This window comes from Bos indicus x Bos taurus, chromosome 8 (assembly GCF_003369695.1).
Source record: "Bos indicus x Bos taurus breed Angus x Brahman F1 hybrid chromosome 8, Bos_hybrid_MaternalHap_v2.0, whole genome shotgun sequence".
NCBI lineage: Eukaryota > Metazoa > Chordata > Mammalia > Artiodactyla > Bovidae > Bos > Bos indicus x Bos taurus.
The window spans coordinates 36,124,202-36,151,118 of record NC_040083.1 but is presented as its reverse complement, the minus strand read 5'-3'; the positions used below and the strand labels follow the sequence as shown (position 1 = coordinate 36,151,118).

Sequence of the window (26,917 nt, the reverse complement as noted above, 5' to 3'; positions counted from 1 at the left end):
TGATCCCTGGGCCAGGAAGATCCCCTGGAGGAGGGCATGGCAACCCACTCCAGTATTCTTGCCCAGAGAATCCCATGTACAGAGAAGCCTGGCAGCCTTCAGTGCACAGGGTTGCAGAGTCAGATACGACTGAAGTGACTTAGCCTGCGCGCACACAGACACACACACATGCAGGGATAGTGAATCAATAGTATATTCAGGGTGAAGTGTGGCTCCTGCTTGGGTACATGTAGGGGACAGGATTAGGAGGCCAGTGTGGCAACTTATGTGGCAGCATGACAAAGAGAGGGTCAGCTCGGTGAGTGTGAGAAACTGAAAGGGTTGTGGGTCTATTTGGTAGGAAGTATGGAGCCAGATATTTTTAAATCAGGAAAGTAACAACGCAGTATTCTTGTTCTAAAATACAGTCTTTGTCAAGTAAGTTGAGTTTTGGGGGACAAAGACAAGATCAGTGAGAAAGTTGCTGTATGTGTTTTAATGTAAGATGATGAAGTTTAATGTATACAATTCCTAAGAAGAGAATGGAAGAAATTAGTTAGATACACATTGGAGAAATGTTTCACAGGTTTAGGAAATATTTATTTTATTTTATTTAAGAAGAAGCCAGGGTAAAAGTGAGTTTCAAGTTTTTAGTCTCCTAGTTGCTTGGTGAACAACTGTGGATAGGCAAGGACGGATGATTTAACCTAATATAACAGACAGAGGAAGACAAAAGGAAAGCTCATGATTTAAAATGTAAGTTTTGAGTATTATTCATATGAAAATAATAGTTGGAATTCTGTGATGGATGAGTGGATGCAAGGAAGAATTTACAGTGAGAAGAATAGGGAAATAAGCATATTTAAGGGTTTTGCATGATGAAATGATTTGCTTTGCTGATTCTAATTTGTTGTATATACCCAACCCATCATATCATGTGCAGTACTTTTATACCTGTAAATCAAGTAATCTGTTGACAAATGCTCCAAGTATTTTTTCCCCACAGTATAGAATATCCTCTTAAATATCAATAAATGTGATGAGTAATTACATTTTTCAAGATTGGAGACTTTAGATCTATGTAGACACAGATAAAAACACACATGAATATCTGCCTCATAAGGAGAGGCATATGAGAAAACAATGCAAACTCTGAGAGAAGAGGAAGTAAAACAAAATAAATGAGAAATAAAATCTATAGGACATTATTTAAATAGGCAATATAAAATTATTCAAATTGTAAATCAGCCAGAAAACAACAGCAAAAACCTCTAATGTTAACTTAGAAGGTGAAACCAACTGTTTTTTTTAAACATTCAAAAGGAAGAAGTATGCTTTTTTCAACAATTGCTTCAGCAACATAAATAATCCAAAGAAGGTGCCAAGGTTTCAAGCACTTTCATTTAGTGTATCTGTACTCAGATCTCCATTCACATACTATGTGAAGCATCTGGAAGGAGATTAATCAGAGCCAGGCAAGTTAATCGAGGAGTGCTACATCAATACAAACATCACTGATTCTCTAACATTAGCACATTCATTTTACATGCATACAGTAACCCTCACATTCAAAGTGTTGCTAATACTAAATGATTTGATGTGTCATACAGTAAACACTTAATGTTTACTAGTAATACCATAGCACTGTCTCAGGTAAAAAGGAAAATTAAAACTATAGTCAACATTCTATAACTCAGTTCAGTTCAGTTGCTCAGTCGTGTCCGACTCTTTGCAACCCCATGAATCGCAGCACGCCAGGCCTCCCTGTCCCATCACCAACTCCCAAAGTTTACCCAAACCCATGTCCACTGAGTCGGTGATGCCATCCAACCATCTCCTCCTCTGCCGTCCCCTTCTCCTCCTGCCCTCAATCTTTCCCAGCATCAGGGTCTTTTCCAATGAGTCAGTTATTTGCATCAGGTGGCCAAAGTATTGGAGTTTCAGCTTCAACATCAGTCCTTCCAATGAACACCCAGGACTGATCTCCTTTAGGATGGACTGGTTGGATCTCCTTGCAGTCCAAGGAACTCTCAAGAGTCTTCTCCAACACCACAGGTCAAAAGCAACAATTCTTTTAATTTAGAGCTAAGAAGCAAGCAGCATCTGAAGAGGGTATGAAAAGAATATTCCTTCTATGGGCCTGCCTTCGATAGCAAGCTTATTCTAAAGCTGTCATAATGACTATTCACCACAAGTAAGAACAAGTATCAGTTCTGGATTGAAAGTAAGGCTGAATAAACTTCATCTCTGACATGTCCATGATACCTGGATGACAAATTTCCTTTAAAAGCATAATCAATAAGACCATATCTGGGGGTGGTTTTTGCATCTTATACCCATCAAGTATTTTCTCCCTTCCCTAATTACTTCAAAAGGTATATTTTCCAATAACTGATAATCTAAGTGATCTTAAATTCTGCAAGACTTGGACTTCATGACTCATAGAACAAATGTATTCTGTCATTAGTTATTTGATAAATTCCAGAGGTCATGTAAGAAATTTTCTGCTTTGAATGATTTTTATCCACCAAGTGGTGCTCAATATGGGAGTTTTTATACACTAAACCCATTCAATTCCGTCTCTATGTGCTCTGTATTTCATAAATTTATTGTTTTCAAAAGTAAAAACTCTCATTATTATGGGTAAGATAATGTATGGCAGGTCATATTATTCTTACTCCTTTACTTAAGCACAAAAATTAATGATTCTTAAAAGATTACCTAGGATGCAAGACTGATAGAATTATTTAGCTGCCTGACAAATCAGTCTTTATAGTGGCTTCAGATCCAATCTGTGTGGGAGACGATGTGATTATTTTCAGTCACTTCACTATGAAGGAAAATCATTAATTGGCTTTCCCTGGAAATTGCTAACAACATTTCTGAAGAATTCATGGGTATAATAATTCAAATTTTCAAATTCAAAGATCCTCCCAGTGTTGACTCTGAGTCCCAATCAAAGAAGCATCTCTTTGCTTGCAATAAACATGCATGGACTTCATGAATACACAAAAAAGCAAAATCAAGCCCTGGAATGGACCAAACCAGAAATGGAATCTGGCCAGCTTGTTCCAATCAAAGAGAGGACATGTGCTGAACTAATCAAAGAAGTACAGAAAAATAACGTATGATGTGTTTTGGGTAGAACTTTTTCATTGTACTTCAATCTTAGTGAAGACCTAAGTGGAAAACAACTAGCGGGAATAACCAGGCCCTCCCCCACCACTTATTTAAAATGAACTTATCATTACAGAATATTGATCAGAGTTCTCTGTGCTATACAGTAGGTATTTGCTTATGTATTTTAAATAGAGTAGTGTATAATGTCAATCCCAAACTCCCAATCTATCCCTCCCCTGACACCTTCTTCCCCCTGGTAACCATAAATACATTCTCTAAGTCTATGAGTGTTTGTTTTGCAAATAAGTGCATTAATAAACTAAATGGAAAAGAATATGAAAAAAAAGATACTTTATATGTATAACTGAGTCACTCTGCTATACAACTGAAACTAATACAACATTGTTAATCAACTATCAGTTCAGTTCAGGTCAGTCGCTCAGTCGTGTCCGACTCTTTGCGACCCCATGAATCGCAGCACGTCAGGCCTCCCTGTCCATCACCAACTCCCAGAGTTCACTCAGACTCACGTCCATCGAGTCAGTGATGCCATCCAGCCATCTCATCCTCTGTCACCCCATTCTCCTCCTGCCCCCAATCCCTCCCAACATCAGAGTCTTTTCCAATGAGTCAGCTCTTCGCATGAGATGGCCAAAGTACTAGAGTTTCAGCTTTAGCATCATTCTCTCCAAAGAAATCCCAGGGCTAATCTCCTTCAGAATGCACTGGTTGGATCTCCTTGCAGTCCCAGGGACTCTCAAGAGTCTTCTCCAACACCACAGTTCAAAAGCATCAATTCTTCGGCACTCAGCTTTCTTCACAGTCCAACTCTCACATCCATACATGTCCACAGGAAATACCATAGCCTTGACTAGATGGACCTTTGTTGGCAAAGTAATGTCTCTGCTTTTGAATATGCTATCTAGGTTGGTCATAACTTTCCTTCCAAGGAGTAAGCGTCTTTTAATTTCATGGCTGCAATCACCATCTGCAGTGATTTTGGAGCCCAAAAAGTATAAAGTCTGACACTGTTTCCACTGTTTCCCCATCTATTTCCCATGAAGTGATGGGACCGGATGCCATGATCTTCGTTTTCTGAATGTTGAGCTTTAAGCTAACTTTTTCACTCTCCACTTTCACTTTCATCAAGAGGCCTTTTAGTTCCTCTTCACTTTCTGCCATAAGGGTGGTGTCATCTGCGTATCTGAGGTTATTGATATTTCTCCCGGCAATCTTGATTCCAGCTTGTGTTTATTGATTATGCCAAAGTCTTTGACTGTGTGGATCACAATAAACTGTGGAAAATTCTTCAAGAGATGGGGATACCAGACCACCTGACCTGCCTCTTGAGAAATCTGTATGCAAGTCAGGAAGCAACAGTTAAAACTGGACATGGAACAACAGACTGGTTCCAAATAGGAAAAGGAGTACATCAAGGCTGTATATTATCACCCTGCTTATTTAACTTATATTCAGAGTAATCAACTATACTCCAATATTAAATAAAAATTTTAAAATAAATCTAAAAAAACAAAAAAACAATTTGGATATATATAAAAGATGTATATATTTAAAATTATATAGATAAGTAAATAGATAGATACCTAGATAGATAAAGGAAGCTATCATCAGCCTGCCCTGCCAGGTGATGTCAATAGACATCTAAAGACCTATTACCAATAACTACAACCCCAGTAACTCCAAAACCAATCTCTAATTTTCATATGAAAGGCAGAGGAAGGAAAGTCAATAGATATTTGGGAAGTACAGGATTGTTCCTTTCAGCGAGAATCAGGGTCTATTTGGGGTCCTACAAGAAAGGGAGAGTGGGAACAGGTTTTTCTCATTGTTAGAGTGGACCAGGGTGAGACAGTTTTTGAGAGAATATGATGCGTTTCTTGGATGTGATGTCCATATCTGTCCCAGAGTGCTGAGAAAAGAAGTCTTATTTAAGGATATGGAAAGCAAATGGAGGCATTCCCACCAGCCCATCTCCTTGCACGCTTCAGAAGACAAGACATAATCCTAAGAAATTCCTCAGCTTCGTGAGTAGAGTCATGATAATAAAGGAAGGTCCAAGCAACAGGAAATTCAACTAGAGGAGGGGTTGGGCAGCACGCACAATTGCCAGGGACTAAATACACAGGACTGTGCTTCTCTGCAAAGGTCATGAACAATATTAGAAGCAAGAGAAAGCCAAACAGGGGAAAAGGCTATGTAAACAAGCTGGAAGCAAGATTGCTGGGAGAAATATCAATAACTTCAGATATGCAGATGACACCACCCTTACGGCAGAGAGTGAAGAAGAACTAAAGAGCCTCTTGATGAAAGTGAAAGAGGAGAATGAAAAAGTAGGCTTAAAGCTCAACATTCAGAAAGCTAAGATCATGGCATCCACTCCCATCACTTCATGGCAAATAGATGGGAAACAGTGGAAACTGTGGTTGACTTTATTTTTGGGGGCTCCAAAGTCACTGCAGATGGTTATTGCAGCCATGAAATTAAAAGACACTTAGGCCTTGGAAGAAAAATTATGACCAACCTAGACAGCATATTAAAAAGCAGAGACATTACTTTGTCAACAAAGGTCCATCTAGTCAAGGCTATGGTTTTTCCAGTGGTCATGTATGGATGTGAGAGTTGGACTATAAAGAAAGCTGAGAGCCAAAGAATTGATGCTTTCGGTAGTTTTGGAGAGGACTCTTGAGAGTCGCTGGGACTGCAAGGAGATACAATCAGTCCATCCTGAAGGAAATCAGTCTTTGAGTATTCATTGGAAGGACTGATGTTGAAGCTGAGACTCCAATACTTTGGCCACTTGATGTGAAGAACTGACTCACTGGAAAATACCCTGATGCTGGGAAACACTGAAGGTGGGAGGAGAAGAGGACGACAGGGGATGAGATGGTTGGATGGCATCACCAACTCAATGAACATGAGTTTGAGTAAACTGCGGGAATTGGTGATGGACAGGGAGGTCTGGCATGCTGCAGTCCGTTGGATCACAAATTGTCGAACATGACTGAGCTACTGAACTGAACCCCTTCCCCAACATTTTGTGGTAGACTGAAAAATGACCATCAACTCTTAAATTTGACTTAGCTATATAAATAGCTCTAGTCAGTGAGAGATTAGTAAGTATGCTACAAACAGATACTTGGCATATCATTGTGCATTGGGAATCTGACGATGGAGACTATGTGAAAAAGACTTCCAGAGACACGTAGCCCAACTGCCTCTGTTGCAAGAAATAATAGCCTACCAAACCCCAGACGTGTAAATGATCATACTCCATATCATCCAACCATCAGTTATCCTGCCACATGACCACAGATGCAGGAGACAGTTGGCATCGCTCAGTCACACTGGCCCAACTAACATAACTACCCAACAGAATAACAGGATTTGGAAGATTATTAGAATGGCTGCCATGTTAATCTTTTTTTCTTTTTTTTCCAGAAAAAAAATCTACTTCTGCTTTATTGACTATGCTACATCTTTTTCTTTTTAAAATTTATTTTTTTTAACTTTTATTTTATTTTTAAACTTTACAAAATTGTATTAGTTTTGCCAAATATCGAAATGAATCCACCACAGGTATACATGTGTTCCCCATCCTAAACCCTCCTCCCTCCTCCCTCCCCATACCATCCCTCTGGGTCATCCCAGTGCACCAGCCCCAAGCATCCAGTATCGTGCATCGAACCTGGACTGGCAACTCGTTTCATACATGATATTATACATGTTTCAATGCCATTCTCCCAAATCTTCTTGTAACCAGAATTGAAGAAAACACAAATCCCCTGCTTTGCAAACATTTCACAGATGTCAATGGCACTCTGATCCTGAATCAACTTAAAAATGCTATGACAAAATTACTTAACAACTGTTCCCTTACAGAACTGTTAGGAGAAGATAAATGTACGAGTATAAGAAAGCCTTCTGAAAAATAGGTAATAATCTATGTAGAGTCCCTTTGACCTTGGTTGATTTGGAACACCTCAAACAGTGTATCTAAATCACTTGAGGTGGTACAAAAACAAGGAGCAATTTGCTTTAACTTATCTTCTGGTGAGTTGAAGAAGTGGAATGTATTCATCCCATCCTGAATTACTTAGCTCAATCCTTCATTCATCAATCATTCACTAGACACATACTTCACGCAAGCCACCATACATACCACCTACAAGGAGAAATCACAATAAATGAGACGGAGTAGAAAAGAAGTAGAAGAGGGGAACTGAGGTGTATATTTATTATGATAGGTAGAAGGCTGGGCACTGTAAAATGTATAATTTATTTCAATAGCCCCAAACCCTGTAAGAACCATCACTCTTACAGTTGTATTACTAGATTCAGAGAAGTTTCATGATTCTATTTTAATAAGGTCTGACCTTTTGGTTAGGCCCCAAATTCTATCCTTCTGAAGAGGATGGGACAGGTACATTATGATACAAGAGAGGAAAAGGCAGGGCTCCTAAGTATTTCTAAAGAAGAAAATATCATAAATTATAGTCAAGAAGGGGAAGATTACAAAAGTAAAGCTTTATTAACAGGGAGGATTTTGAGTTAGGCTTTGAAGAATAGAAAAAAAAATCAAATGTTATTGTAAACAGAGGAGAAGCATCAATTTCTCGTGTTTTCATATTAACATAACTATATTTTAATATAGAGAATTTTCAAAAATAGAAAAATATAAAGTAGAGAAAATTTTCATATTCACCTAAATACAGCCATGGATAACCTTTGTTCAAAGTTCTTAAATTTGGAGTATACTATGTGGAGGGTATTCAAAGAGATATATGAACAGATTAGAAAAAGAACAACAGGTAGTTTGGTTTGACTGACAAAGAAGCCACCCATAGGACAATGGTGATGTGTGTTCTTCAATAGGTTAAAATATCGATACTGAGTCACAGGCTAATCAAGTGTAACATGCAATGAGGTGAATTTAGATGGCTAGGTATTCACTGAAATATAATTTTACAAACATTATATTACTAAATCAAGTTAACCCTGAGATAGAAATCCATTCATTATCCAACAGATGTCCATTTTGACCCTGTTGGAATAAGTAGTGTAGAGGAGTCAGTGGATTACAAGAAGGAAATTTAGGTCCACAAACCTCTTAACAAACATATTTGCGTTTTTATGCCTTTTCTATCATTTGTACAGGTTTTGGTGTGAGAAGAGTAAATGATCCAGGACTTGAAACTGAAGTCTCATTACACGAATGAGTACATGGCTTATCTTTTGACAGATTCAATTGCTTAGTAATTATAAATTAACACATACACACACATCATTGCTTCTTCAAGACAATGCTGCGATTCATGGGGTCGCAAAGAGTCGGACACGACTGAGCGACTGAACTGAACTGAACATACTAAAATATATGATTTTCTTCTCTTTTGATATATTAAACTCCCAGAATAAAAGAGTTCTCTCAAATTTAAAACTCAAAGAGATAAAAAGCAAACAAAACTCTTACTTGGTAATCACCCCCATACTTGAGTTTCAGCAAGCTGAGAGTTAATGTAAAAGAAGTTACTATGCTTTTTGTCAGGAAGACTTTTGTTTTAACTTGCATGGATTCCCTCCTTGCTATGTGCCCCCCTGGAGAAATCTAATATAAAATCCTAAATCCACATTTCTCAGAGGAAGCACTGGCTTTGAACAGCAGGAGTGTCATAAGGCTTGCTGCCATCTGGGTTCCCATCACCTTCCTTTGGACACCTCCCAAAATCGGGGTTTTATTTCTATTCCAGACACAACTTAGAATGCAGCTCCTAATGCTCTTGAAGGGACCGTGAAGTTGTCAATGAAATCTGAAGCTGGAGGAAAGAAGACCCTGTCCACTTGCTAAGAGCCTACACATGCAGTGAAGCACTTGAGCACAGAAATGCAAATGGACAAAACGTGGGCACCAATCAATGGTGAAAAACACTCCACTTTGGCACAGGTCAAGTTCATCCTAGACTTCTTATTTCTGCCTTCAGATCAGCATGGGAACACAGAAACAGGACAGGGAAGATGCAGATCTGTGAAAACATCCTCATTTCCCACATGGAACAGGGAAAGATGGATGTAAAGAATGTGTCTTGGCTAATCTGGACAGAGCATGCTATCCTTTGGGAAAACATCTGGGTTTCACAGAATAGAAGGCAAGAATTCCAAGCTCTCTCACTCTGCTTGACTTCAGTCATTCTTATACTGCTGTCACTGAAGAAAAATGTATTTGTAAATTTCTCCAAAACTGACGATGTTTTGTATATATGTGTCAAGTTCTCTTAGGCTGCATTCAACCTTCTATTCACTATTTTACATGTAGAATACCTGTCACAACTAAGCTGGGCTATGTTTGGTTATTCAGCATTGGTCATAATTGAAATTCCATTGCCAAACATTCAAAATAAAGCTAACTATAAATGTTTTTCTTACAGTCTGTGGCTGAATGTGTAATATATACTAACAACAAAAAAAAATTATTTGTGGCCAATCAGTGGCTTCTAATCCCCAGAAATGATTTAGACTATATAAAGGATATTGCAAGGCCTCCAAAATAGTGTGGTAAAGTACAGATTATTCAGCAGATGCTAATTATACATTTGCATGTACACATGGGTATTTGATAATTATATCTGTTGGGATAAATATGCATTCAATTAATATAATCATGCATTTACTTCCTGTCTAACAAATTCCACTCCTACATATACAAAGTTACAGCATATTTGGGGCCACTTTCACTATGCACATTGTCATAAGTGCTTCTGGCTTAGAATGTACGAAATAATCATTTCTGACAGGTTAAAAAAATAAGGGGTTAAGGTTGAAAAACCTGCAGCTAAAGCAACTGTATTGGTTAGGTGGCTAAAGGAGACGGTACAGGTCACAGACCCGCACCTGTGTCTGTCACTGACCATACAAAGGAGAGCACTTAGCCAGTTATCTTTGTTTCCCTTGTTATAAGATTAAGCTTTATCCACGCAATCTAAAAAACCAGTACGAATGAACTGATTTTCAAAACAGAAATAGAGTCACAGATGTAGAAAACAAACTTGTAGTTATCAGGGAGGAAAGGAAGAGAAGTATAAATTGGGAGATTGGGACTGACAGATATACACTACCATATATAAAATAGATAACGGATAAGGCTCTATTTATAGCATCTGGAACTCTACTCAAAGCTCTATAATGACCTATATGGGAAAGGAACTAAAAAAAAACGAGTGGATATACATACATGCATAACTGATTCACTTTGCTATACAGGAGAAATTAACACAACATTGTAAATACCGTACACTCCAATAAATTGAAAAAATAAGCCCTGTAGCTCATAAATTTGTTTTATACCATATATTTATAAAAATCTATAAATATATTTCATATATTCATAATATACTTATGTGCATAATACATATATATTTAAACAAACAAACAAAAAAGCTAGGGAAACAAAGTAAAGACCACTATCCTTTACTTCTATTTAATACAGTTAGCTTCTTCCACGCCAACAATTTAGGAAAACTTTGTAAAGTGTGATACCTGGGGAGAACATATATAACTATAATCTATAATTAGATTATAACTAATCTATTACTTCTGCCTCCTACCAATTTTGAAATAATGGCAACATGCTTAAGACAATGCCAAAAATGAGGAAGAGAAAAACTATTCCTCTTCTTCTTACTGAAGTTGGACTGTTTTGAACTTCAAATTTTGAATACTCATCATTTCCCCAGGATCAGTAATTAGATATTTCCTTAAGCAAATGGAAACAACCTAAAGATGCCTCATCTGCCTGCCCTGTATCTTCTCTCCTTTTTGTTTTTCATCCAGCCTTGCCAGGAAGAATAAACATGAGCTGAATCACCCGCACTATTCTCTTACTGTGGATTTATTTCCAAGTAGCAGTGATATAATCACTTCTTCCATTTCTCCCTGTCAGGGTGTGGTACCCACACACAAGAAAGAGCCATGCCATATTCCACCCTCAGCTTCTCCATCAAGCACCTCCCAGAAAGTCTGCATAACCCACACATCTTCAGGCCTGCTCTGATGGAGAGACCAGAAAAGCCTTCTAAATTGTGTCAAATTTTCACTTATCTGAAAGATATATTTAAATAGTTTTTATGACGGGCCAGATGAAACCTTGAATCTATTAAATCAGTTGGTTTGGGTTACTATACAAAACTTTTCCTAATCAAAAATATACATCATTTTATTTTTGCTGTGGTCACTTACTTCAGACTAATCATTAATTTGCTTACATGCAATAATGAAACCAAAATAAAATGGTAGATGGCCACAAAATAGTGCCTCGGGATGAAAATACTTAAATACAAAAAATGTCCAACATAAGGAATTTAACGATTTAATAATAATATTCATAAGAGGTATCAGTGCTTCCAAAAACAGAATGGTAGGTCTGAGGTAAAATATAATTTGTTAGTAAAGTTTTGCTTTGTTTTCTATTACATTTAAGTCAAACTGGCTTTTATTCACATTGAAATGCCACTGGTAACTCCTAATGGATTTTCTTTAAAAAAAAAATAAGTGAGGAAAAGCACAGAATAATTCAAATATTTATACTGAATCACTTATTATCACATAATATTTAACACAAAGATTTTTCTCCCTTTAAAAATTGTTCAGGGGCAATATTTATGCCTATTTTATTTGAATAGAGAAGACAGAAGTTACCCTTTGTAGATGTTCCATGATATAATTTCAGTTATCAAGCATCAGTTCAGTTGCTCAGTTGTGTCTGACTCTTTGTGACCCCATGGACTGCAGCACGCCAGGCCTCCCTGTCCATCACAACTCACAGAGCCTACTCAAACTCATGTCCATCATGTCAGTGATGCCATCCAACCATCTCATTCTCTGTTGTCCCCTTCTCCTCCCACCTTCAATCTTTTCCAGCATCAGGGTCTTTTCCAATGTCAGTTCTTTGCATCAGGTGGCCAAAGTACTGGAGTTTCAGCTTCAACATCAGTCCTTCCAATGAATATTCAGGACTGATTTCCTTTAGGATGGACTGGTTGGATCTCCTTGCAGTCCAAGGGACTCTCAAGAGTCTTCTCCAACACTACAGTTAAAAAGCATCAGTTCTTTGGTGCTCAGCCTTCTTCACACTCCAACTCTCACATCCATACATGACTACTGGAAAAACCACAGCATTGACTAGATGGAACTTTGTTGCTAAAGTAATGTCTCTGCTTTTTAATATGCTGTCTGATTTGGTCATAGCTTTTCTTCCAAGGAGCAAGTGTCTTAATTTCATGGCTGCAGTCACCATCTGCAGTGATTCTGGAGCCCAAGAAGTTAGTCTCTCACTGTTTCCACTGTTTTCCCATCTATTTGCCATGAGTGATGGGACCAGATGCAAAACCTAATAGATTTATCCTTCCATTTCTGCTCAAAAAACCATGCTGGCAATAATTCCAGTGCCCATTTCAGCCACAACTTTGAGAAATATGCTGTGGAGTTGTCCTACAAAGAAATTCTCCCATCACATTTCAAAGTAACACTTATGCTGACTCCTTGATCCCCCTGGTTAACTCTCACTGCTCTTACTGACAGCCCCCAGAACAGCTTTTAAAGAAAACAGGTTTTAAAGAATACCATTTAACTTTCAAAACACATTGTCTATGTGAATGTAAATCATATTAGAGCAATTAACTTGAATTTGTAGGCATCTTCACTGAAAACACTTCAATTATTTCAACAAAGTAACGGTACACTGATTTCATTTCTACTTTCTTCGACTGTTATCAACAACAGGAAATTCTTAGGGAAAGTCTATATGCAGTAAGCAAGCAAGATAGGTGGATATCAAGGGAGGTGTAAACTCAAAACAGATGCTACTTCTCTTTTCAGTGAGGGAGAGATTCTGTTTTAAGCATGATTCAATTTGCATACGGAGAAGGCAATGGCAATCCACTCCAGTACTCTTGCCTGGAAAATCCCATGGACAGGGGAGCCTGGTAGGCTGCAGTCCATGGGGTCACTAAGAGTCAGACACGACTGAGCAACTTCACTTTCACTTTCATGCATTGGAGAAGGAAATGGCAACCCACTCCACTGTTCTTGCCTGGAGAATCCCAGGGACAGGGGAGCCTGGTGGGCTGCTGTCTCTAGGGTCCCACAGAGTCAGACACAACTGAAGCAACTAAGCAGCAGTAGCAATTTGCATAACCTTAAAAATAGAGCTAAAATTTGCTTTTTAAGGATTGACTACAGATTATACTCACTTTCATAGATTATAATCTCTCAATTCAGTAAATTATACATGGAAATAAATCAAGTTAAAAAGAAGAGGTGGACTTTTAGAATCTAAGTAAATTTTGTATTTGTATAGACCAAAGTTTAAAACTTTGTTGATAACAAGGCCAAATGTAAAATGGGGAATGGGGAATAAACAAACTAGGTAATTGAAACAGAAACGAATTACATGGATAGTGGTCAATATAAACTTTAAATATGCATATACTGTCTCAGTGAGATTGAGGCTCTTTCATATTAAGAATAATTAGCATACAATAAATTGAACAAAATACATGTGTGGATAGATGAGTGTCTATATAACCCTAGAAAAGAGCTGACTAGTCAATCAGATACTAAGATAGTGTAGCAATGCTAAGGATAAAAATATTTTTATAGTTACTCCTTCCCTCAAGCCATCAAACCAACAATACCCTTCCAAGGTTTTAAGATAAGCCATGGCTTCTTAAAGTTATTACTCAGTATGCTGTGTCTGTACGACAAGCATAAAATAGTCTTCAATACAGAGTTAAACAGTTCTTAAGAAGGGGATCTCCACTAGTATTTTTTTAGTTTAATGTTGATAGGATTCAGATGATAAATAAATTCTTCAGCATGCCCTACCCAAGGGCAAGTAAAGATGCAGAATTTCTCCTTCCTTTTATGGTCATGGATACAACAGTCTCAGTGATACATGGGTTCAAGTTTCAAGAGTTTATTACTTTTACAAAGTCTAAGAAATCCAAGATTGGAAAGCAATGTTGGCTCTCTTATAGACGGGAAGGGTGATACTGGAAACGTCTAAATATATATATATTTTTAATGATCTAAATGTTTCTAATGCTCAAGCCAGAAGCTTAGCAAAACTACAACTGCATTAAAAGATTTGCATTTCGAAAAAGTGCATGTGTCAGGGCACCAGAAGGTTGCTAATATACTTTACAGAGTTTAAAAAGCAGTTTTCTCCTTTTTAAACCACTGAACCAATGAACTGTGAACAACCTACATCAAAGCAAATTGCTATTAGATGGAAACAAAAATACTTTATACATTTGAAGCAAGAGGAAATAAAAGATAGAGATATTTTAATGCCCCGTTTTTCAATTTTGGGTGACAAATATCAGAATTTCCTATGGACTTCGATTGATTACAAATTTGACAGAAAATTCCAGTTAAAAGTACTCAGGGCTTATTGACAGGCTATCAACCCTCATTCCTCAGTGTATTTAGTTTATTCAAACTTTAAGCCAAATACACACTCTACAATAATCTCATGTAAGTATTACTTAGATTCTTCTTTGTATTTTTTCTGTATGCTTTAAAATTTAAATATTTTTGAAACTTTATTCAACATCTATGGCTTGATTTTTTTTCCATTTACTCAATAGTATCTTTTGAAGTGAAGCTCATTTTGATAAAATTCAAGTCATCAATGCAATTTTTTTAGAAACTGTGATTTTGAGTTGTAGGGTTTGTGGTTTTATGGTTTTGTGGTTATGGGGAAATATTTCCTAATTCAAATCACAAAGATTTTCTTCTATGCTTACTTTCAGAAGTTTTATGGTTTTTATGCCTTTTTAAAATGTGGATCTATGAGTTAATTTTTGTACCTGGAGCAAGGTATGATTCAAAGTTTTGTTTTCTGACATATGGGTATGCACCTTTTCTAGCACCATTTTTTTGAAAACTGCATGGACATACAAGTTGATACAGACATACAATGAAATACTATTCAGCACTAAAAAGGAATTAACTACTGATACACACATCAACCTGGATTAATTTTGAAATAATTATGCTTTATGTAAAACAGGCAAAAAAGTATGTATACTGCATGACCCCATTCATACAAAATTCTAGACATTAAAAAATCAACTGTAGTGACAGAGAGGATCAGTGTTTGCTTAGGGAATGCTGAGAGCCAAACTATTAGAAGGCGGCCAAGATGGAGGAATTACAAATGTGATAAGGGTTTCACAGGTATATACATATGCTAAGGCTTATCACACAGTAGGTCTTTAATATGTGCTACATGCTGCTGCTAAGTCGCTTCAGTCATGTCCGACTCTGCGACCCCATAGACGGCAGTCCACCAGGCTCCGCCGTCCCTGGGATTCTCCAGGCAAGAATGCTGGAGTGGGTTGCCATTTCCTTCTCCAATGCATGAAAGTGAAAAGTGAAAGTGAAGTTGCTCAGTCGTGTCTGACTCTTACCGACCTCATGGACTGCAGCCCACCAGGCTCCTCTGTCCATAGGATTTTCCAGGCAAGAGTACTAGAGTGGGGTGCCATTGCCTTCTCCGAATATGTGCAACATATTATATATCAATTATATGTCAACAGATATATATGGGCTTCCCTGGTGTCTCAGTGGTAAAGAATCTGCCTGTCAATGCAGGAGACACAGGTTCGATTTCTGGGTCTGGAAGATTCCCTGGAGAAGGAAATGGCAACCCAATCCAGTATTCTTGCCTGGGAAATCTCATAGACAAGAGGAGCCTTGAGTCCATGGGGTCACAAAAGAGTAGGACACAACACAGCAACTAAACAACAAGTGTGTATATATTCACACAAACATGAATATATAAGCAAGTGCTTCTTAATAGTTAACATTCATAATCGAGTCATATCACATTGTTCTCAACAAGGCAAGAATCTTTAGAAAAGTTTTGTTCATCTGTGTGGTTAAGTGTGGTTGGTTGCTTTGCAAGCTTGCTTCCTGAGAGAAGAATTTGAAGAAGGGTTTAAAAACAGATCTGAACAATCTAAACAATATAAATAGCTATCATTTAATTAATCACATTTACATTCCTCATCGTTTAGTTACACCACAAGTCACAAGGTTCAGGAAAATTATGAGATCAACAACACTTAGCAACCAGTTAGATGAAAACCTTTAGAAAACTCTATCACTGTAAGTGTAATAGATCTGTCACTGAAAAATGCCACTGAAGATAATTCTGAAGCTATTATAGTTAAAAAGACAAAAATAAAAAGTTGATATAAGAGGGAAAGAGCAGAATGTGGCAGCAAGGTCTGATGGAGTTCTGGGCTAACCGTAGCAACCCGGAGCACAAGAAACCATGGTAATGGGAGCTTCGGGGAGACCCAGACAGGGCTGGACTGCAGGACTAGCAAGCCCACACTGCAGACGTGACAGCTCTTCACACTTGGATATTCACCCTGAGGTTATACACTTTTCTGTGATCACTGAAGTGCTATTTAAACATGTGACTATTTCCTAGAATAGTAATTTCCTACACCACTGTTTTTGTATGAGAACCACATTTGGTTCCTTAAGTAATAAGCTATTAATTCACTACCCATAAAAAGGATGAGATTTATTTTCTCATCAAATATTAAGTGCAGCACATTGCATTAGACTTGAATTTGAAATGTGATTCCTAAGCATGGGTAGTGTTCTGGGAAGCATTTCCCTCTCACATTTTTCTCTCCTTGACACTTTATAATTTAAATCTATATTGCCATGATGTAGAAAATACAAACAGCTTTTTTTTTCTAAATACAATGGGAATAAATATTATGCTTGACCTAACAAAAATTATAAACAAAGAGTACATTACACTGCTTTGTTATCAACAGGAAGAAGAAAATACAGAATGTTTATTTTCTTCCCTTCAATATACTTTTAAACTGCTAAGCACATCTTAAATTTTTCAACTTTATCAGTAATTGATAATCAGTAATTCATGGTGTCTGAAATACATATCATGAAGTATTGGGCAGGTTAATCACTGCAGTTTTGTCATTAATAGCACTATCAGCAAAAATATACCTCTGGAAACCATAGTATACTACAGAAATAGAAAGTCTCAGTTCAGCTATTGTTTGTATACAGAGAGAAAACTGGAAGACAAACTTTATGAGACTCTGAGTTCTTTAGGACTAGCTTTGAAGGATTATAGATCATGTATGTGAAGGTTATAAACCAGGGTTCCCAGGAAAGCTGAATACAGAACAAAGTCACCAGTGGAATAGGAATTGAAAATATCTCCTCTGAAAAGAAATACAGTGAATGTAAAATGTATATATAGCAAGTTTCATTTATAGACCAATACACTCTCTTTGGCAGGGGCCATTTTTAAAACTACTGTCACAAACCTATGAAAAAGGGTACATGTGGGCGTAATGTTTGCTCTAGGGTTTAGGTGTATTTCTACTTCAAGAAAGAAGTTAGCCAAGAAACGACTGTTTAGGAATCTGCAGGAACAGCTGAGCCTCCCTTGTTTTCTTCAATCATGTTCCTAAAAAACAGACTGGCAGGTTTGGGAGTTGAATTCTAACTTTGCTGTTTGAATATAAGAATAACAACAGCATATCAAAAGCTGATGATCAAACCCTACTATTTTGATAATATGCCCACTAAAAACAGCTCAGTGAATGACAGAGGTTGGTCCCAAGGGTGAATCATTAAGGCCATACTTCCATGTCTGAAGACGAGAAGATCTGAAAGAACAGACCTGAGTAGACCATCAGTAACCCTCAGTATCTGAAGCTTCTTGAGGGCAGGGACTGTCTAATTCACCACTGGATCCTACGTGCCTAGCACAGATCCTAAAACATGGTAAGTACTCTGCACCTATTTATGAAATGAAAGGGGGAATACAAAAAAAAAAAAAATTGTATGTGATGTGAACTGCCTAGAAACTATAACATTTTAAGAGGAAGAATGACTATGAAACACAGTTCAGCCTTTTTCTTTTGAAATTCCAGAGTGGACTCCAAAAGCCAAATGTTAAGGCTATAGTGCTCAAAGTCTCCAGCCTCAGCACTTCCTTGTGTAGATGGCTCTGATCATCTCAGTTCTGGGTCCTGCTGTAAAATATCATCCCTGCCTTGGGGTCTTCTCATCACCTGGAATAGTCTCTCTCTAAATGCATTTCCTATGTCTCTCCCCATATAAAATCTATATAACCGTCTCTTTCAAATACTACCTTCACCAGTAAGCCTTTCCTGTTTATTCTTGCTGTAAGTAATTTCTCCATCTTTTGAATGATAAAATATTTTATAAGTAGTTTTTCAGGAGTGTTTCACATTGATTCAATTTTTAAAAATCTAGGGAAAAATTACAAAGCAATGAGGACATGTTTCATGATGAATCCATAATGAACACATTCAGTTTCTATGCTGCTCTTACTTTTTATTCATTCTATTCATTTTTGCCTAAAATATCATTACTAGCCCCCAATGCTGCCCTTTCCCTCATACAAGTATTCTATTACCCAGCTAGACAGTCGTTTTCTTCAAAATTACCTTCCCTGACTTTCTGTGTATCTCCAATCCCAGGTGAATTAGGCACACACCCATATGCTTCCATAATAGCATGAGCACATCTCCTTCTTTATTAAGTATGCTACAATTAAAAAGGAAAACGACTCTCACTGAACCAAGTCCCTTGAAGAAAGGGAGGGCACCTTAATCGTCATAAAGTCATCACTTTACCAGGCACCACAGTGGTTGCTCACCATTTTATGAATACATAGATTCATTTCTATTTATGTATCACCTGTATTGGACTGTGAGCTCTTTGAGGACAAGAAATTTCTAATTCAATATGTTTGTACATAGCAGGTATTAAAATATCTGATCAATGAATAAATGAATCATACAACTTTCAAGCCAGAAGTAATTATAGATACTTGAGATACCACTTGCCTCTTTCACAGAGAAGATATGAAGATCAAGCTAAGTTACATCAATTTATTCATGGAATCAAGATCTAGGCATAAGTTTTTGACATTTTTGAATGAATGACTGAATAAAATGAACAAATGAATGATTAATCATATCTGAACACTAAGCGACAAGCAGTCATTGCTTACTACATATTCAGAAATGAGACCTCTGTTCATTAAAATTTAATAAACTTGCTACTGTCAACCTTTTATTATGAATTCTCCTAGGATCAATGAAGACCTGATAGTTATATGTAATTCATTAAAATAGAAACACCAGCATGTTATTTTCAAAGTAATGCAATTGAACCATTAAAAATAACTTTGAAATATAACAGGTTTTTGCTTAATCAGCAAAATCTTTTATGTACAAGGGTTCCATAGATTCTGGAGGTGCTAAATTACAAATAATACAATTTATCAACATCATGAGAAGTTAGCACTTGGGCCTGAAAATCTCAAAAGTATTAAACTAGGACCAGGAATTTTATGAATAAGATGGAAGGCCCCTCCTTCCATACCTCTCTCTCTTTCCGCTCAAAGTAACTTTAAGGCAATGTGACAGCTACTTGAACATTACCTGTCGAAAATAAAGACTCAGAGTGGATCTCTCTGGAACCTTGCATCCCTATCTCTCCTAAACCAGCTATGAAGAAATTGGTAATTAGGCTGCTAGAGACAATTGGGCTAAAGGCATTCTGAACCAAGTGGTTTTGAAAGGCTGATTATTAACCTTTGGTAAAACACAAATAAGGGAACACAGGAGACGGATTCACAGATGGAATAGACAGAGAGAAGATCAGGACTGCATGTCTTAGGTAGATTTGATTTTTCTATACCACTATAAGACATTCGAGATTATTTTTAATGTGGTAAAAATAGTCACTAATTCAAACGAAGTTAAAATCAAAAGCCACGTGAAAAATTCTAGCATATATCAGAGTTTTCCCCAATTTTAGAGGCATACAAAGGACTCTTTTTTCCACAGAATTCAGAAGAAATGTTAATATTTATAAAGTTTCTAAAATGTTAATCTTCTCGTTCTAGGTACTTCCTAAAGTACACTTGATAATATTTGCCTCCTGGTGAGTTTCTGTATGTCATCAGCACAAATCTAACACTTCAGATGTAGCAGTACAAGCACTTATATCATCTCACCACATGTAAACGTGCTTCCCAAACTTAAGTTCAGAAACATATCTGACCCCTACCCCAAGAGTTATAATCTCTTTGGGCCTTAAGACTTCCAGAAGAAAGAACTGTAACAGTCTAATCACAGGCAACAGGACCAATATTTAGCAGAAAATAGTCCACCCTACTCAACACTGCCCAAACTCTATCAGGCAGTCAATTACCCTCCAACTTATTTACGGTTTTGGATCTGCAGAAATTAATGGTAAAATCAAAATGCTTATAGTCCTTGCTGCAGACCACCAAAGAAAAGATCTTTATTAACCTCTCCTTTTGAAAAGTTCTCTCTCTCTTTAAAGAACATCTCTGATATAACTTCCTATAAAAATTGGCAGAAAAACTGAGCTCTCTAATTATCACACATCTCCATCTTTACCCACAACTACTAGTGAATCTACAATCCCCTTTATGTAGGAGCAATTCATTTTGAAAAAACAAAAATTAAGAAGACTCACACCTTGTGATTTGGCTTGTTCATTCTTTTTGATTTACTAAAACTGAGCAGTCACATAATATTCTTAGGAAAGACTTTAAAGTTCCCAATGCTTAAAAAATTCTCTAAAGAGATCTTTTGAATCTCCTCCATCAAAGAAAATTTACTGCTTTTACTTAAGGATGATATTAGTTCGTAAAATAGTAAGACCAAGGCTTCTAATGAGAAACATTGTACAATTCCTACTTGAATTATAAATCAAGATTGAAACTGACAGAATATTCAAACATATTTTTATATACATCAGAGTTCAAGATAAGGCAAACTTCTGGATACAGGAAGACATTTCCATTTTTTAAAAAAATATTCCATCAAACATGCTTTATCAGGGAAAAAGTATAAAGAAAAAAAAGCAATCTACACCTTTTATCCCCTTAATTTTACCCTCCTTTTTCTGTCCAAATTGTAAATTTTCTTCCTGTGTATATCTTGAGATGAATCAGTTTCAAAAGCAAATGAAGGACTATTCCAAGCAAATGAGTTTTGATGATAAATGTTACATGCTATTGTTAAACTAGTGAATAAAAACAGAGAGTAATGCTATCAATGTCTAGTACTCTACACCTTGTTTTCCTGTCCCTACACCATGTTTCTTGCATTAATTTGTACAGGTCAATAAATTTATATCTATGACCACATTAAAAATAGTCTTATTTTAAAAAGCTGTTAGTTTTTAGTTCACCACTGATAACAATTGAGATTTGAAGCTAGAGAGAATGCTTTAAATAAGCAGAAGCCTTTTGTAAATATCAACCCAGAAACAAGTGCAGAGGACCCTTGTACAACATGGGTTTGAACAACATCAGTTCAGTGCAGTTGCTCAGTCATGTCTGTCTTTTTGTGACCCCATGGACTGCAGCACGCCAGGCTTCCCTGTCCATCACCAAATCCCAGAACTTGCCCAAACTCATGTCCATTGAGTCAGAGGTGCCATCCAACCATCTCATCCTCTGTCATCCCCTTCTCCTCCCGCCTTCAATCTTTCCCAGCATCAGGGTCTTTTCCAATGAGTCAATTCTTCCCATTAGGTGGTCAAAGTATTAGAACTTCAGCATCAGTCCTTCCAATGAATATTCAGGAATGATTTCCTTTAGGATGAACTGGTTGCATACCCTTGCTGTGCAAGGGACTCTCAAGAGTCTTCTCCAACATCACAGTTCAAAAGCATCAATTCTTTGGCACTCAGCTTTCTTTATAGTCCAACTCTCACATACATACATGACTACTGGAAAAACCATAGCTTTGACTAGACAGACCTTTGTCGGCAAAGTGGTACCTCTGCTTTTTAATATGCTGTCTAAATTTTTCATAGCTTTTCTTCCTAGGAGCAAGCATCTTTTAATTTCATGGCAACCAGTCACCATCTGCAGTGATTTTGGAGCCCAAGAAGTTAAAGTGTCTCCCTGTTTTCATTGATTCCTATCTATTTGCCATGAAGTGATGAGACCAGATGCCATGATCATCATTCTTTCAATGTTGAATGTTTTAGCCATCTTTTTCACACTCCTTTTTCACTTGAGAAAACAGAAAGAGAAATTAAGGAAACAATTCCATTCACCATTGCAACGGAAAGAATAAAATACTTAGGAATATATCTACCTAAAGAAACTAAAGACCTATATATAGAAAACTAAAAAACACTGGTGAAAGAAATCAAAGAGGACACTAATAGATGGATGAATATACCATGTTCATGGATTGGAAGAATCAATATAGTGAAAATGAGTATACTACCCAAAGCAATTTATAGATTCAATGCAATCCCTATCAAGCTACCAACAGTATTCTTCACAGAGCTAGAACAAATAATTTCACAATTTGTGTGGAAATACAAAAAAACCTCGAATAGCCAAAGTGATCCTGAGAAAGAAGAATGGAACTGGAGGAATCAACCTACCTGACTTCAGGCTCTACTACAAAGCCACAGTTATCAAGACAGTATGGTACTGGCACAAAGACAGAAATATAGATCAATGGAACAAAATAGAAAGCCCAGAGATAAATCCATGCACATATGGACACCTTATCTTTGACAAAGGAGGCAAGAATATACAATGGATTAAAGACAGTCTCTTTAACAAGTGGTGCTGGGAAAACTGGTCAACCACTTGTAAAAGAATGAAACTAGAACACTTTCTAACACCATACACAAAAATAAACTCAAAATGGATTAAAGATCTAAACGTACGACCAGAAACTATAAAACTCCTAGAGGAGAACATAGGCAAAACACTCTCTGACATACATCACAGCAGGATCCTCTATGACCCACCTCCCAGAATATTGGAAATAAAAGCAAAAATAAACAAATGGGACCTAATTAACCTTAAAAGCTTCTGCACATCAAAGGAAACTATTAGCAAGGTGAAAAGGCAGCCTTCAGAATGGGAGAAAATAATAGCAAATGAAGCAACTGACAAACAACTAATCTCAAAAATATACAAGCAACTCCTACAGCTCAACTCCAGAAAAATAAATGACCCAATCAAAACATGGGCCAAAGAACTAAATAGACATTTCTCCAAAGAAGACATACAGAGGGCTAACAAACACATGAAAAGATGCTCAACATCACTCACTATCAAAGAAATGCAAATCAAAACCACTATGAGGTACCATTTCACACCAGTCAGAATGGCTGCGATCCAAAAGTCTACAAATAATAAATGCTGGAGAGGGTGTGGAGAAAAGGGAACCCTCTTACACTGTTGGTGGGAATGCAAACTAGTACAGCCACTATGGAGAACAGTGTGGAGACTCCTTAAAAAACTGGAAATAGAACTGCCTTATGATCCAGCAATCCCTGCTGGGCATACACACTGAGGAAACCAGAAGGGAAAGAGACATGTGTACCCCAGTGTTCATCGCAGCACTGTTTATAATAGCCAGGACATGGAAGCAACCTAGATGTCCATCAGCAGATGAATGGATAAGAAATCGGTGGTACATATACACAATGGAGTATTACTCAGCCATTAAAAAGAATACATTTGAATCAGTTCTAATGAGGTGGATGAAACTGGAGCCTATTATACAGAGTGAAGTAAGCCAGAAGGAAAAACACCAATACAGTATACTAACGCATATATATGGAATTTAGAAAGATGGTAACAATAACCCGGTGTACGAGACAGCAAAAGAGACAGTGATGTATAGAACAGTCTCATGGACTCTGAGGGAGAGCGAGAGGGTGGGAAGATTTGGGAGAATAGCATTGAAACATGTAAAATATCATGTATGAAACGAGATGCCAGTCCAGGTTCGATGCACGATACTGGATGCTTGGGGCTAGTGCACTGGGACGACCCAGAGGGATGGTATGGGGAGGGAGGAGGGAGGAGGGTCCAGGATGGGGAACACATGTATACCTGTGGCGGATTCATTTTGATATTTGGCAAAACTAATACAATTATGTAAAGTTTAAAAATAAAATAAAATTAAAAAAAAATTAAAAAAAAGAGGCTCTTTAGTTCCTCTTCACTTTCTGCCATAAGGGTGATATCATCTGCATGTCTGAGGTTATTGATATTTTTGCAGGCAATCTTGATTCCAGCTTGTGCTTCATCCAGTATGGCATTTCACATGATGTTAAAAAAAACAGGGTGACAATATACAGATTTTATGTACTCATTTCCCAATTTGGAACAAGTCTGTTGTTCCATGTCCATTTCTAACTATTGCTTCTTAACGTGCATTCAGATTTCTCAGGAGGCAGCTAAGGTGGTCTGGTATTTCCATCTCTTTAAGAATTTTATACAGTTTGTTGTGATCCATACAGTTAAAGGCTTTGGCATAGTCAACAAAGCAGAAATAGATGTCTGTCTGGAACTTTCTTGCTTTTTCTGTGATCCAACAGGTGTTGGCAATTTGATCTCTGGTTCCTCTGCCTTTTCTAAACCCAGCTTGAATATGGAAGTTCTCCGTTCATGTACTGTTGAAGCTTGGCTTGGAGAATTTTGAGCATTACTTTGCTAGCGTGTGAGATAAGCACAATTGTAATGTAGTTGGAACACTGTTTGGCATTGCCTTTCTTTGGGATAGGAATGAAAACTGACCTTTTCCGATCCTGTGGTCAATGCTGAGTTTTCCAAATTTGCTGCCATATTGAGTGCAGCACTTTAATAGCATCATCTTTTAGGATTTGAAATAGTTCAACTGGGATTCCATTACTTCCACTAGCTTTGTTCGTAGTGATGTTTCCTAAGGCCCACTTGACTTCACACTACAGTATATCTGGCTCCAGGTGAATGATCACACCATCGTGGTTATCCGAGTCATTAAGATCTTTTTTGCATAGTTCTTCTGTGTATTCTTGCCACCTCTTCTTAATATCTTCTGTTTCTGTTAGGTCCATATTGTTTCCCTCTTTTATTGAGCCCATCTTTGCATGAAATGTTACCTTGGTATCTCTAATTTTCTTGAAGAGATCTCTAGTCTTTCCCAGTCTATTGTTTTCCTCTATCTCTTTTCATTGATCACTTGAACAATATGGGTCTACTTTATATGTGGAATTTTCCAATAAACATGTATATATTCTGTAAATGTATTTTCTCTTTGTTATGATTTTAATACCATTTTGTTTGTTCTAGATTACTTTATTGCAAGTATATAGCACATAATACATATAATATATAAAATGTGTTACCTGACTATGTTATCTATAGGTTTCTTGTCAACAGTAGGCTCTTAGTAGTTAAGTTTTGAGGAAACGAATTATTATTAGTGAATTTCTGACTATTCGAAGGGTTGGCACCCTTAACCCTTACTTTGTTCAAGGATCGATTGTATAAGAGGATGAAATAGGTTTGATAATAAAGGCTCATGATTCAAGTTATCCCTCATGGTTCGTTATGATTATTTTGTACATATGCTTAGAACTCCTTCTTTAGGATAAGGAAAGATGAGTAGATGATACAAAGGTTTACTTCAGGAAGTGACTCTCGGAGCTTTGGGGTAAGAAGCCCTCATTTTTGCATATTTTACATATCATGCTTCTGGAAGTGACTGGCTTTGCCAGTCAGCAGTTTGTATTACTGGCAGCTTTTCACTTTGAAAATATCAACTTTGTTGCATACACCATTCTTGGACCACAAGGGCCCTCCTTACATCTAAGACTAAAAACCTACTGCAACACTTCCTATAGGCAGGCTCTTCTTTGTACAATACCCTATGGGCAATAATGTGTGTCTTTTATTTTGGTTTCCTCTTATTTTACAAAAAAAAATAAGCACAGCCAGTCAAATTAAAGCAGACCCCAATGATAAAAACTTAGGTCAATATAGTTCATAAATTAAAGTCAAGATGAAAAAAATCAGGCCTGTTCTAAGAATGAAGCACTGTCTCTAATTAAATGATCTGTAAATGCAATTGATAATATTTTAAATGATTTTTATGAATCATATTTTATATGATTAAAAGCATTTTAGAGATTTTATAGTATTTTTTTAGAAACCAATATACATGGTCTAACTTTGGACACTGGACTACAGTACACATTTACAATAATAAATTACACAGAAACCCCAGGGGGTGAACACTCACATATATAATTTAAGATAACAAAGACAGTAACATTATTCCCATCTTGCTCTTTTTGCCTTTTGTTTCTGTCATACTCCTGACAAATTATAGAGCCATGACTTGAATAAGACACTCTCCCCAAGCAGCTCTGTAATGGAATATCATCCCTGGGTCTACTGCCGCTGCTAAGTCGCTTCAGTCGTGTCCGACTCTGTGCGACCCCATAGACGGCAGCCCACCAGGCTCCCCCGTCCCTGGGATTCTCCAGGCAAGAACACTGGAGTGGGTTGCCATTTCCTTCTCCAATGCACGAAAGTGAAAGTGAAAGTGAAGTCATTCAGTCGTGTCCGACTCTTATCGACCCCATGGACTGTATCCTACCAGGCTCCCCCGTCCCTGGGATTCTCCAGGCAAGAACACTAGAGTGGGTTGCCATTTCCTTCTCCAATGCATGAAAGTGAAAGTGAAAGTGAAGTCATTCAGTCGTGTCCGACTCTTAGCGACCCCATGGACTGTATCCTACCAGGCTCCTCCGTCCATGGGATTTTCCAGGCAAGAGTACTGGAGTGGGGTGCCACTGCCTTCTCCGATCCCTGGGTCTGCATACAGTTATATCTGAAAGGGATCCTCTTGCCATCCAAGAGGCA

General features: G+C 37.3%; 1 protein-coding gene across 44 annotated transcripts in view; it reads right to left on the bottom strand.

Moving 5' to 3' along the window:
• The window catches only part of PTPRD (protein tyrosine phosphatase, receptor type D), a 2,534,232-nt gene that overhangs the window by 251,032 nt on the left and 2,256,283 nt on the right, over positions 1–26,917 (bottom strand). The gene's annotated exons all lie outside the window — the stretch shown is intronic.